Raw genomic sequence first — 13,111 nt, forward strand, 5'->3', positions numbered from 1 at the left:
TGGGGAGAGTTAGGTCATCTTGAAATTGCTTTAGGCAAGTTTAAGCTGTTTAGAAGATTTTCTCTTTGTGAAAGGAGAAAACTAAGCAATAATATTCTCCTCTGTGGTTTTGCACCTGATGGGCTAGTACTGGTTGAGTGAAACAGTTATAAAATCTCTTTAAGAATAAAGTGATATTAATGAATCTTGTTTTCATCTGCCCTTTGTAAAAAATTCTGGTTTTGCATGTTGTTCATGCTGCTACCCACTTCAAGCTCTTTAATTTGCTTTTTACTTGGAAAAGGAAAAAGAGGCTATTTCAGTCCTCATTCATTCAAAGCAGTATCAACAGAAAAAATATGCAACCAAAATGCATGTTTTGAAGATTTTTTATAAATTTTCATAAACCTATTAAAAAATTGTAAAATGAAGAACCTTCCCACACCCTTTATTCAGATTTAATTACTTACAACTTCCCCCATTTGCTAGTTATTCTTTCTCTATTTCTCTCAATAGTGGATGGGAGACAGAGATTTCTCTCAATAGATGAATGAGAGAAAGAAACAGAAGAGACAGATAGGAGTGTATTTCTTTGTGAAAGTGAGTGGCAGACATGGTGGCGTTCCATCTCTAATGTTTCATTGTGTATTTCCTGAGAACGAAGACGTTCTCATGCATAATCACAGCACAAAATCAAGACATTTAACATTTATACGGTATTATGGTCTAATCTAATCCACAATCTATATTCAAAGTGTGTCAATTCTTCCAATAAAATACTATATATACAGATTATAAGTTCTTATAAATCCAGGATCCATTCCGGAATGTAACATTACCTTTAGATATGGTACCTTTTTAATCTCTTTTAATCTGGAATATTTCCTCAGTCTTTATTTGTCATATATGACCTTGACATTTTTGAAGAATACAGGCCCTGTTTTCTAATAACCATCGAGATGTATAATATATGAAATACAAATGGAGTTACACAGCTGTTTCCATTGAGAAGGATTGGAGATAATCATACCCAAATAATAAGGTGCACACATAGCACCCAGATCTTGGTTTCTAAATACCATTCCCCACTGAAAAGAACCACAGTTCTTTGGAGAAACAGCTGATTATGATACTGGAGCTTATATTCTACTGGAGCAGGAAAAATAAATAAGAAACAGTTATATTACACAAGGTAATTACAGACTTGAGAGTTGTTATAATGAAATTAAGATGATATTATAATAATAGGTCAACTTTTGTTATAGTGGCTAGAGAAGGACTGCTTGAATAAGCACCATTTAAGTTGAGATCCAAAGAGGAGTAAAAAGGTTAGCCATGTGAAGAATGTAGGGAAGAAATTTCTAGGCATAAGAAACATAAAGTAAGAAGACCCTGATGTAGAAAGTGTTTGGTTTGGTCACTGAAGAGAGGAAGCCACTATGGCAGGAACATGGCACTGAGCACTACTAATGGAGTGGTGGGCACACTGAGGAGAATGTGCTTGTGACGTTAGATGCGGTTGGAAGGATAGGCAGGAGTTGTTAAACCAAGCGATTTGGATGCTATTCTTGGTTCAGTGGAAAAGTCTTGGCAAGATTTAATGTGGGTAGTGACATGACTTGCTTGATTCATGAGTTACAAGATCATTTTGGCTTTTTTGTTGGAAATAAACTAGAAAGGGTGTGAGAATGGAAGCAAAGAGACTAGATAGGAGACTACTGTGAAAACCCAAGCAAGACATAATAGTGGCCTGCACAAGGGTGCTGTCAACAGAGATTAAAATTATGGATGGATTTAGATTACATTTTCAAGGTGCAGAAATTAGGATTTATCTTAGATTAAATGTGTAAGGTGGCTGAGGGTAAGGAAAGGTCAAAGGGAGATGTCCAGGTTTCTATCTGGGGATCAAAGACAAGAAAATCAACAGCTCCATTCTGCACATAATTGTGAGATGGTTTAGACATCAGATGGAAATATGAAATCGATGGAGAAATTTACAAATTCTAAAGGTCCCATGGGATTTTCTTACCTTTTTTATGATATTAAGATATAATACCTAAATGAGAACATCTGCATCATTTCATCAAAAATGAAAAATTAAGGGAAATCTTAAGTCACCTTAAGATTTTCTGCAAATTGAAACAGCACTATGTGCTTAAGAAAGATGAAATATAGAGATTACCTGCAATGATTTAAGGGGGAAATTATGAGAAAAATTACTTTTCTAAGATGGTCTGAAGAGCGACAATTGAATAAAGGAGAATATAAGTTAAACATTAGGAATTTTCTGAGCAAGAGTAATTCAAATCAGGATATCTTTTAAGGGCTTATGAAAGCTCCTTCGACTGAGACATTAAAAATGAGACTACATAAAGCCTAGTTTTAAAAAGGAGAAAAAATATATTACAAAGGAGATGGAATAAATGTTCTAATAATGTTTTTAAAAGTATTATTAGTATTTATGAAACCAAATCCAGTGAGTTAAATGTTTCACCTTTTTCCAGGGTAACAACGATAGATCTTTGTGTAATTTCTTACAATTGGTGGAGGTGAAGTTAAATGGGCCAGTGTAATTTTTTAAATGTCATTTCTGGAAGTTTTTATAATTCTGAGCAGAAAATATTAAGCTGCATATCTCATAAAATGGGAATGTGCTAAAGAGAGGTAGGAAAAAATTAGTAATGTTCTGGAAAAAAAAAAACAACAACTAGATTTGCCTTTATTTGAGTGAAGGCAAAAACAGATCTTGGAAGAGAATATGGTAACATTGAGCTTTAAAAAAAGGTAGTTGTTGTGAATCAATTAATTTGATCTTAATTGCAAAAAATTCTTTTAAAAAAATCTCTTAAATAGTGCATGTGAATATAATGTATTCTTTTTTTTTTAGGCTTATTTATTTATTTTAAAGAGAGAGATTGAGAGAGCATGAGTAGGGGGATGGGCAGAGGAAGAGAATCACAAGCTGATTCTCTGCTGAACTGGGTAGTCCGATGCAGTGCGCCATCTCGAGGCCCTGAGAGCATGACCTGAGCCAAAATCAAGAGTTGAAGGCTTAACCAACTGAGCCACCCAGGCACACCAGTATAATGTATTCTTAAAAAAATGATGCGTTATTTCCATTTTTAAGGTTAGATGCTGAGATTATATGCATTTATTATTCTCCTATTAATAATTCTACTTCTATTGAAAAGTTGTTTGGGATAAACTGTATTCTTGATACAGAGAATTGGTAATCTTTTCTTTTTTTTTTTTTTTAAGATTTTTATTTATTTATTCGACAGAGATAGAGACAGCCAGCGAGAGAGGGAACACAAGCAGGGGGAGTGGGAGAGGAAGAAGCAGGCTCATAGCGGAGGAGCCTGATGTGGGGCTCGATCCCATAACGCCGGGATCACGCCCTGAGCCTAAGGCAGACGCTTAACCGCTGTGCCACCCAGGCACCCCGGTAATCTTTTCTTTATTGTACAAAGGCATTTAAAATATTTTTTCAGTGAAAATTGTTTTAATATACCATTTCTATGAAAGCAGTGATTTCAATTAGAAATAAGTGTGGCATTATTTATGTATTGATACCCCAATTTGTTTCCAAAAGGATTTGAAGCAGAGTGTAACATTATGAAGGTGGGAAGCAAAACATCTCTGCCATTATATACTATTCCACCTCAGTAAAAGGAGAGATGTAAGAGCCATTTAAATGCCATGAAGAAAAGCATGAGAAAAATCAATGCTGAAATGAGTAATTGAATGATGTTTGCAGGGGCTGAGTAGGTCATCATTAGGCATGACACGATTATAACAAAATTCCTAGGGTTATTCAACCTAATGCACATGGTATCCAGTAAGACTAGAAATGCATTTACGACTTAGATTTACATAGTGCTTTAAAGAATCAGAATACAGTCATCAGGCTGATATAAAGTGGAGGAAAACAGAATAATCAAACCGTATGATAATACAGAGACAATGGGGGCGTTGGAATGCTGCAAATATAAGTAAGATCTTCTTGAGAATTTCAGGAAACTACTTTATGGCTAAAAGTGAGACCGCAGACCTTATAAAATAAAAGAAAAAGCAAAAAGAAACACAGCAAATAATGATGCTTGAGAGAGGTCTATGTCACATGCTTGCAACACAAAGTTCTACCTCGAGCATAAGATACACGACCTTATCTAGTACATGCTGGCTGGTGCAGCACCCACGGGAGCCTTGTCTTAGCTCTCAAACCTTAGATCAGGTAACCAGAGCAGGGACCTCCACTTTGGGCGCTCTATCACGCTAGAAGCGTCCTCAGAATAGATTAGCATCTTTCCTCTCCTCTTTTTTTAAAATTTTAAATAAAAACTTTTTTTAAAAAGTCTTTTCTTCTTAATAATGTTAAACCCAGAAAATGAAAAGCAGAGCAATACCAAAGCATACTTCTCTAGTTCTATTTCAGTCATATTATATGTACCTGTCTATTTTCAAACCACGTCGTCTTAGGAAGGAGTTCTATGTTAGAAGAAGAAGAAGAAGGAGAAGAAGAAGAAGAAGAAGGAGGAGGAGGAGGAGGAGGAGGAGGAGGAGGAGAAGGAGGAGGAGGAGGAGGAGGAGGAGAAGAAGGAGAAGGAGAAGAAGAAGAAGAAGAAGAAGAAGAAGAAGAAGAGAAGAAGGGGAAGAAGAATAAGAAGAAAGGAAAGGAGGGAAGGGAGGAAGGAAGGAAGGAAGGAAGGAAGGAAGGAAGGAAGGAAGGAAGGAAGGAAGGAAGGAAGAAAAAAAAAGTTGTAAAGGTTATATTGAATATTTCTAGTAATGCACAACCCATACCATCGTCATAAGGCAAACTATTCCACCGATGAATGGCCATAAATACTGGGAAAAACTACCCTGAGTGGTGTCAAAATGTCCTTCTCTGCAACTCTTGCCTATTGTTCCTCTTGCTTCCTTAGAGTACTTCAAGTAATATGTTTAATGTCTTCTCGAGCAAAAATTCTTCATATATTTGAAGAGAGTTATTACATTCTCAGACTTTGCTCATTTGTTTGAGAAAGAGAGAGTATGAGCAGGGAGAGGGGCAGAGGAAGAGGGAGAAGCAGACTCCCCGCTGAGCTGGGAGCCCAACATTGGGCTCCACCCCAGAAGACTGAGATCATGACCTGAGCCGAAGTCAGATGCTGAACCCACTGAGCCACCCAGGCACCCCAAAATAGTCTCACCTTTTTAAACCAATAGCATGTTGATTCTAGATCCCTCAACCACGCTGGCAGTCTTTCCTTGATACTCTCCAGTGCCTACTTCCTGCTGCAAACTGAATACATTGCACCAGATGTGTTTTCCCGTCATCTCCTTTAGGCACTTTTCTCTGACTGAAATCACATTAACAACAACAACAGCAAAAAGCAAGCAATTGGACCCCTTCAGTTTATCGTTGCTTTACTGAGTTTGCTGCCAACAAGAAATCCCTAATTCCTTTTTCTGTGACCTTTGAACACATAAATTTCCTACAACCTTTCCATATACACTCCATTTTCAAACTCACCTTCAGGCCTTTACATTCGACCCAGAAAATAGTTGTGTTTTTGTTTCATTCTAATTTGGTCTTCCAAGTCTATTCTTGTGTGCGCTCCTTCTCTATATCACTATTTCTCTCTTAGTCTGGGCTCCTCCATAATTGGACAGGCCCACCTTCGCTGTTTGCGATTAGAGCTCTCAGCCTACCCCTAGAAACCGTCCCCCGAGGATGTGCGGATACCCGGTGTTCCAATGCAGTACTACCAGCCAGCCCGCATCCTCTTTCCTGCAGGAATATAAGGAACTGCATTGTCAGACCACTGCTAGTATTATTACATTTTCTAGATGAAGAGCAATTAGCTTGCCACGAGTTGGAAAATGGATGTGTTTACCCAAGACTATGTATTTCATTGTTCTAATTACTTGAAAATTAGTGCAAAGTATTTCAGAATCTACATTTTCAGACTATGATCGGATTTACCTGGAGTATCTCTCAATCATCTTGTCCCTGATCTCTAGACCCAAAGTAATGTTAGAAGGATGTGAAATAAATTATTCTGGAGATGTACTTATACGAATAAAAATGGGAATATGTCCCATTTGTACTGTATATCTTTTAAACTGCTTTAAGGAGAATCGCAACTTGGTTATGGAGAGCAATAGAAAGGGTGAGTAAAATTGTTGCCATCCGACAAAAATCTTTCTCCAGATAAAGTAACCTTTAAAAACCTTTTCAAACTTTGGAAGAAAGGCTACCTAAGTCAGAAAAAATCAAGCTTTCTTTGGAATGGATTTGATTTATGAATGTTATTCTAATAATTCATTATGTTGCCTTCTGACCTACAGGGCCTTAAAATGGAAATCTGAAACTCACAATTCTATTTCCTGTTCAAATATTATTTTGTACTGGGCCCTGGCCAAAAATTAATTACAGCTTAAATTATAGTTAATTTATTTCTACCTATCTCAAGGTATATTAGAGTAATCAGGGAGGGCCGAAAAGATTAAATAGAGCAGAAAAGTATTATAAAAATGATGTTTTAGGGGCGCCTGGGTGGCACAGCGGTTAAGCGCCTGCCTTCGGCTCAGGGCGTGATCCCGGCGTTCCGGGATCGAGCCCCACATCAGGCTCCTCCGCTATGAGCCTGCTTCTTCCTCTCCCACTCCCCCTGCTTGTGTTCCCTCTCTCGCTGGCTGTCTCTCTCTCTGTCAAATAAATAAATAAAATCTTTAAAAAAAAAAAAATGATGTTTTATGTGTTCTTATCATTATACACTGAACCATCTTTATGCATTTTTATAAATTATATTTATATGTCTAAATTACCCACATTTTATAGAATTCAGAATATGATTTTTATATCCTAAAAATAATTCCTGATGAAAACACGGAGTAAATTCAACTTTAAGAACATTAAAAAAAAAAAAAAAAAGTCTAAGCCATTTTATCATTTGTTATTTCAGCAGTTGTTGTAAACTCACCAGAGAGGAATATGGAGTTGCAACCATCCACTGTATTTTCAAGATGCTCAGCAACCACGAAATGAATTTCACATCAAGACCATAATGAGAAAAAAGATTCCTGAATAATTTCCTATTTCTTGAATTGGATATGAATAAACAGAGAAGGCAGATCATTTCTAAAAACAACACTTCATCCAATGGACTGAATCTTTACAATCTTTGTATTAGGAGCCAACATTTGAAAAAAAAGTATGCAATCATTTTGACATGTCCAGGCAATACTTATTTTGAATATAGTTCATTTCTTTCAGACAACAACAAACTCTGTTTAGTTTCGTTTTGTTTGTTTCACAAATTGAGTAATAATAGCAACCTTCCCAAATGAATAATAGCAACCTTCTCAAATTCGCGTATGAATTTGTTTCCAGAAAAAAAGGGCATTTTTGTTATCCCTTCAACATCTTCCAGCAGATCCTGTATAATTGTAGCTCTTAGCTCTGTGACCATCCACCAATATTTTTTCTCAGGACAACCCTCCCATCGGTTAAGTGAAAAACTTCACTTTTTTAGTTGTTGTTCATACTGTTAGTATTGGACTTAACACTTTGTGTATGGGTTAGTTGTCAATATACCTGTCTTTCCCGATAGACTGGAATCCAGTTGCCCACCTTCTTGATAAGGACATGTCATTTAATCTTTTTTTTTTTAAGATTTTATTTATTTCTTTGACAGAGAGAGACAGCGAGAGAGGGAACACAAAGAAGTGGAGTGGGAGGGGGAGAAGCAGGCTTCCCGCCAAGCAAGGAACCCAATGCGGGGCTCGATCCCAGGACCCTGGGATCATGACCTGAGCCGAAGGCAGACGCTTAATGGCTGAGCCACCCAGGCGCCCCTCATTTAATCTTTTTAAGCCTCAAGTTCTCATGATAATGTGGGGATAATGATGACATGTTCTCCATAGGGATAAAAAAACATCGAATCAAATAATGAATATAAAGTACTCACGATGGTGCCTGACATACCGTTAAGTGCTCAATACACATTTCTTGTTGTTACATGTAAAATATCTACTGTGCTTGACACAGAGTAGATACTCAATAAATTCGAATTCAGGCCGTTCTTACCATTCTTTCCTTACTCTGTATCCCTTCAGTATTTATGGATTCAGGTAGTACTTAGTATACCACACTGGTTTGTCTTACTTTACATTGGAGTTCCCAAATACATTATGGTTCCCTTGTGTGTTCCTCTTTATACACAAAAAAAGTTATGTGGTAATATAAGTTTGATAAATGCAAGACAAATTTAAAGAGAGCCCTCAATTTCATTAATATGTTAATGGACATTATAAATCTCCAATAGCAGCTATGCAGCTTTCTTAATATCTACTTGACCAAATTTCACTTCCACCACCTTTCTTCAAAAACAGTCTCTCCAATGTTGCCCTATAATTTTTACCCACTTGCTTAGTTTTTAATGCCTTGAGACATTAGTTGCATATAGCGTCATCAAGGGAAATGATCGGATCTCTGATTGCCTTTCCATCTTTTTATAGCACACGAGTTGGTGACACGATGGGGATTTTATCTTTAAACATCACCCTGGCTTGTATATTTACACTGTTGACTGATGCAGCCACTCTTTCTCATCTGCTTCTTAGAACCCCTAAGTATAGGACCCCTGCTACTGTTCCCAACCTCTTTGAATATCTGTGTGGCTCTCTGGCACTGAGTTGTTAGAGAAGCAGAAATCCTTATCCATGAAGAAAATCGCTGCTACTCTCGTCCTCATTCTTTCCCATGCTCCAGACCGAAAGTGTTAGGCTCCCTGTCAAGTTCTCAACTGGAGGATCAGGTTTTGTGTAAGGAAATCTAACGTGACAGAAATCCTATGAGATTTCCTCCAGAAATTCCTAAGTGGGAGATCCATCAAGGGTGGAATTTTCTACAAGAGTCAGGCATTACAGGGTCTCACTAGGGATTTAAAGGGCCCCAAATGACAGAAAAACCTAAATCCCTTGAGGGCTCCTAAAGAATAGGTTTATGGAGAACTGGAGTGAAATGCCTAGGTCTACAAAAAACCTCCTGCGTCACATTTTGAAATATCTGCACGATCAGTCTTGCATATAGGAACAATAGAAACCTATTGACAAAAGTAGTATATGGGAGTACACTGGGAAAAGATCATTGTATCTCTTCCTCTCATTAGGGCATTTCATGATAAAATGCTCATCACACTTCTCTATGTATGACAAAGTACTGCAGGTGATATTGACGTATATATACAGATGCCTTATGTTCACGTAGAGCTACTATAGAAAGAATGCCTTGAGGAAGGGATTGTCGAATAACTCTCGGCCCAGCAACTTTGTTAATAAACATTTTTAAAAGGACAAAGCATAATAAGGGGGAAAAGACGTTTTCCTTTAACAACATCTCTATATTTTATTGGAGATATAAAAGCAAAAAGAAATTAGTCTGGCATTCAAACTAAAGAAAGCCTTCCGTCTTGAGATTAAAACTATGATAATTCTGGGTAATTTTGATAAAATTTGTTGCTGAAGAGCTTTCTGTCACTTCGTCACCTTCTCTCCCTTTGTATCCTGTAACTCTTTTAGGCCGTCGTGAGCTATAGGCCTGTATGCTCACCAGCAGCTCAGGGATGCAAAAAAGATAATTGTCCTTAATTTTGTAGTAACCACACGGTCATTGAAGATGAGGTGCAAGGGGAAGAGTGAGTTTTCGGAAGGAGCTTTTGCCTTGAGAGCTGCTTTTGCTCACAACGGCACCCTCGGGTGAATATTTTGGAGGGGGTAGCTCATGCTAACACCATGCTTTCACCATTTCATTAATTTTTCATCAGAGACAAACAGTGCTTTCTACCCTGTATCTTAAAGATTTTTTAAACTTTAGTATATGTAAGGGCTTCATCTGTTTTCCAGAGTAGGAGCCTCTCTGCTGACTAGTAAGGATAGCTTTCATGCAATGCTTCAGCTCGGATCTTAACACGTAGCAAGAAAGAAAAGTTGTGCTGTTTGTATGGATCACTCTATTAAAAAGAAAAAAAAAAAAAGGAACATTTGTCCTCCAGAATTTTCCTTTTCCAAATAGAGCCTGCAAGCCAGTGGCCACAATACTTGATTTCAAGCCCATTGATAGAGGGTAATCCGCTTGAAGAAGGTGTTCACTCAGCACAAAGACCTCATGTTTTTGTGGCCGAGTGAAGAGCAACATGTTACACGAACCATGTCTGGAACATGCTAGGTGCCACTTTGTTTATTTCAGACCGAATATTAAGAAAGCAAATTAGCGGGGCGCCTGGGTGGCACAGCGGTTAAGCATCTGCCTTTGGCTCAGGGCATGATCCCAGCGTTCTGGGATCGAGCCCCACATCAGGCTCCACCGCTATGAGCCTGCTTCTTCTTCTCCCACTCCCCCTGCTTGTGTTCCCTCTCTCGCTGGCTGTCTCTATCTCTGTCGAATAAATAAATAAAATCTTAAAAAAAAAAAAGAAAGAAAGCAAATTAGCTTAGATTCAGCACTATTACCATAAATTATAGTTTCTGAGTAGATGAAATTAATTGGGGAGGCAAATGTGAACGCAAATACATTCCCTAAAAGTTTCCAAATTCTGTTTCTGACCATTTTCAAAAGGAAGATAGGGTTCGTATTAAGCCCTCCATCATGAAAATAAAAATAAAAATATTAACATCTACAGTTGGTGTTGCTGCGGGAACACCTCTCTTTTTATTTCATAGAGGAGTAAATATTCCCATAAAGTATTCATTAATAGCCAGGAAACTAATCAGACTTTCCCTTAGGCAGCCTGAACTAATGCACTCATCTTTATTAGAGAAGGTTTTAATTGAGTAATATTTCAAAAATCAGAACAAACTTAAATATATTTCTCTTTTCACTCTATCCTAATTTGGTACTCAAATCCATCATGATGGTTCATTTAGACCAATACATTATAACTATTAATACTTGAACTAAATCTTTTACACGTTCAAAAGTCTTCATTTTATTGTCTTGCTGAACTGCTTTGCAAGATTTTTTCTTTTGCTCTTAATGTATCAGAATCTTAGATAAATTAGAACAATAAGAATATATCTACAAATGTGTTCACACATAAAAGACATAAAAATAATATATAACATAAATATGTATATATGTATGTGTATGTGTGTGTGTATGTATTTGTAAAGTCCTACAGAAGATAAACGTATTATATGTTATTCTGGTAAAATTATTTTCTTAACCACCCTAACTTTTTAAACATTTTTTAATTCTACTTTTGATTTTGAAGTACTGTAAAACTTTAGAGAAAGTTAAATTAACAATACCTTCTCGCATTAGCCTCAGCGTTCTTAGTTGCTCACGTGTTACCCACCCAACACACCAACTGTGCCACCAAATCCTTGGCCCCGCCCCCTGAACACAGGAAGTGCCCTGGCCAAATCCTCCACCCAGACCAAGAGGAAGCAAAAAGGACCAGATTGCCTTTTTCAATATAATTTCAATTTTATTGTGGAATGCCAGGAGTTGCCAGATGAGTCTTCTGCTTCAAGACAAGATTGTGTAATCTCCGTTTCACCCATCCCCTCTTTTCTTATGAAGTTCTAAGAAAGACTCCTCAGAATTTGTTCCAGATTACCAGCTCTACTTTTTTTTTTAGAGAAGCACCCTGAAGTTTGTGAAGTTTTAAATGACAAATTCTATTTCTAGTCTTCTTTCATAATCAGTAACTGTAGCAAACACTGGGAGAAAAAAAAAACACACACACAACATGAGAAAAATATGAGAAAATCAATTTTATCTCTGCAATTACAGGAAATAAACTCTATGGCATATTCTTCTTGATTGGATTGGATCTGAATCATCAAATGAAAGACTTTTTTATCCATTTGGCTTATTCATAGAATGTGCTTTATTACATTACATTATATAGTAAACTGAAAGATATTGGGTGCGTCATTTAACTACTCACCAACGTTCATTTAGTAAAAGACCACCTCTGGTGATCTATATGTTCTGACGGAGGCTTAGAGAAGAAAATGTATTTTATAGCTATTATCAATATTAGTCACAATGCCTTCTTCTGTTTTGCTAAGGAAGATATTTTATATAAAAATAAAAGAAGCCAGTGACCTAGGAGGTAAATGATTTGCCTAATGTCACAGAGAGGCTGAGCAACAGAGAGAGATCAAAACATGGAACACATTATTCCCATAAAGGCATGTAATTGCTAGGAGGGTTCCTAATCCCCTTGGCACACAGGAAGACATTACTTATATATCTTTTTGGGTGAAAAAGGATGTAAAGCCACAGGGTTTTTTTTGTTTTGTTTTTTGTTTTTTTAATCTCTCTACCATAGTAGATGGGCACATTTGAATTAAATAAAATACCTTAGTATCCAGAGAAACCTGCCAAGAATAATGGGAAAGGACTACCAAGCTTAATATTTTTTTTCTTGAATAGGGAGGAATGAAACAAAGTGTTCAGCTACTCTGAAACTGTATCCTGAATGTAAGAAATCATGTTTGTCCCCAAACGAAGTCATATGATAAACACATGTGCTTGTAAAACAGCCCACTCCAAACCACGTACTGAAGTGAAAAGAGAGTTGAAGATGTATTTTATTTGATGAGCCATATACAAATCTTAGTATATGTTCACAACCTCATTAAATAAATTCAGCTCCTTTGGAACAAACCAAACATGGTCACAAACTTCCTGAGCCTATTTTGGGAAACAGAACTGCCGGGCAAGTTAAGTTTCAGGCCACAGACCAACCACAAGAGCCACAAGTATGGCTGGGTGGACAAATTTGGAAACCTATGGTGCAGAGCCTGGGATATTCCTTGCAGGGCTGGGGGCAGACCAGTGAGCAGTTATTCAGGGAATTACCATATTTGTTCATATATGACATATTTGAAAAGTGAAAGCTATAACGTTGACACTGCTTCTTGTTCTCTACCCTAATTTCACCTGTGGTTGAAAACCAATACTGTAAAATTTGGCTGGCTGGGTGGAACAAATAGATTTCAGCTCTGCAAATACATACACACACACACACACACACACGGAAAATGTGTATATTTCTAAATAGGATATTAATTTTTGACCTATTATTATAGGTCAAATATATTATTAATGCCCTGGCATTTTTGAAGTTTCAGA

General features: G+C 37.1%; 1 long non-coding RNA gene across 1 annotated transcript in view; it reads left to right on the forward strand.

Moving 5' to 3' along the window:
- Nucleotides 1–7,236, forward strand: part of LOC113253034 (uncharacterized) — a 33,015-nt gene extending 25,779 nt beyond the window's left edge. The window contains exon 3 of the long non-coding RNA XR_003315211.4: nt 6,930–7,236. This is a non-coding gene — a long non-coding RNA (uncharacterized LOC113253034). The remainder of the gene's footprint in view (nt 1–6,929) is intronic.
- The last annotated feature ends 5,875 nt before the right edge of the window (nt 7,237–13,111 follow it).

This window comes from Ursus arctos, unplaced genomic scaffold (assembly GCF_023065955.2).
Source record: "Ursus arctos isolate Adak ecotype North America unplaced genomic scaffold, UrsArc2.0 scaffold_6, whole genome shotgun sequence".
NCBI classification, from domain to species: domain Eukaryota; kingdom Metazoa; phylum Chordata; class Mammalia; order Carnivora; family Ursidae; genus Ursus; species Ursus arctos.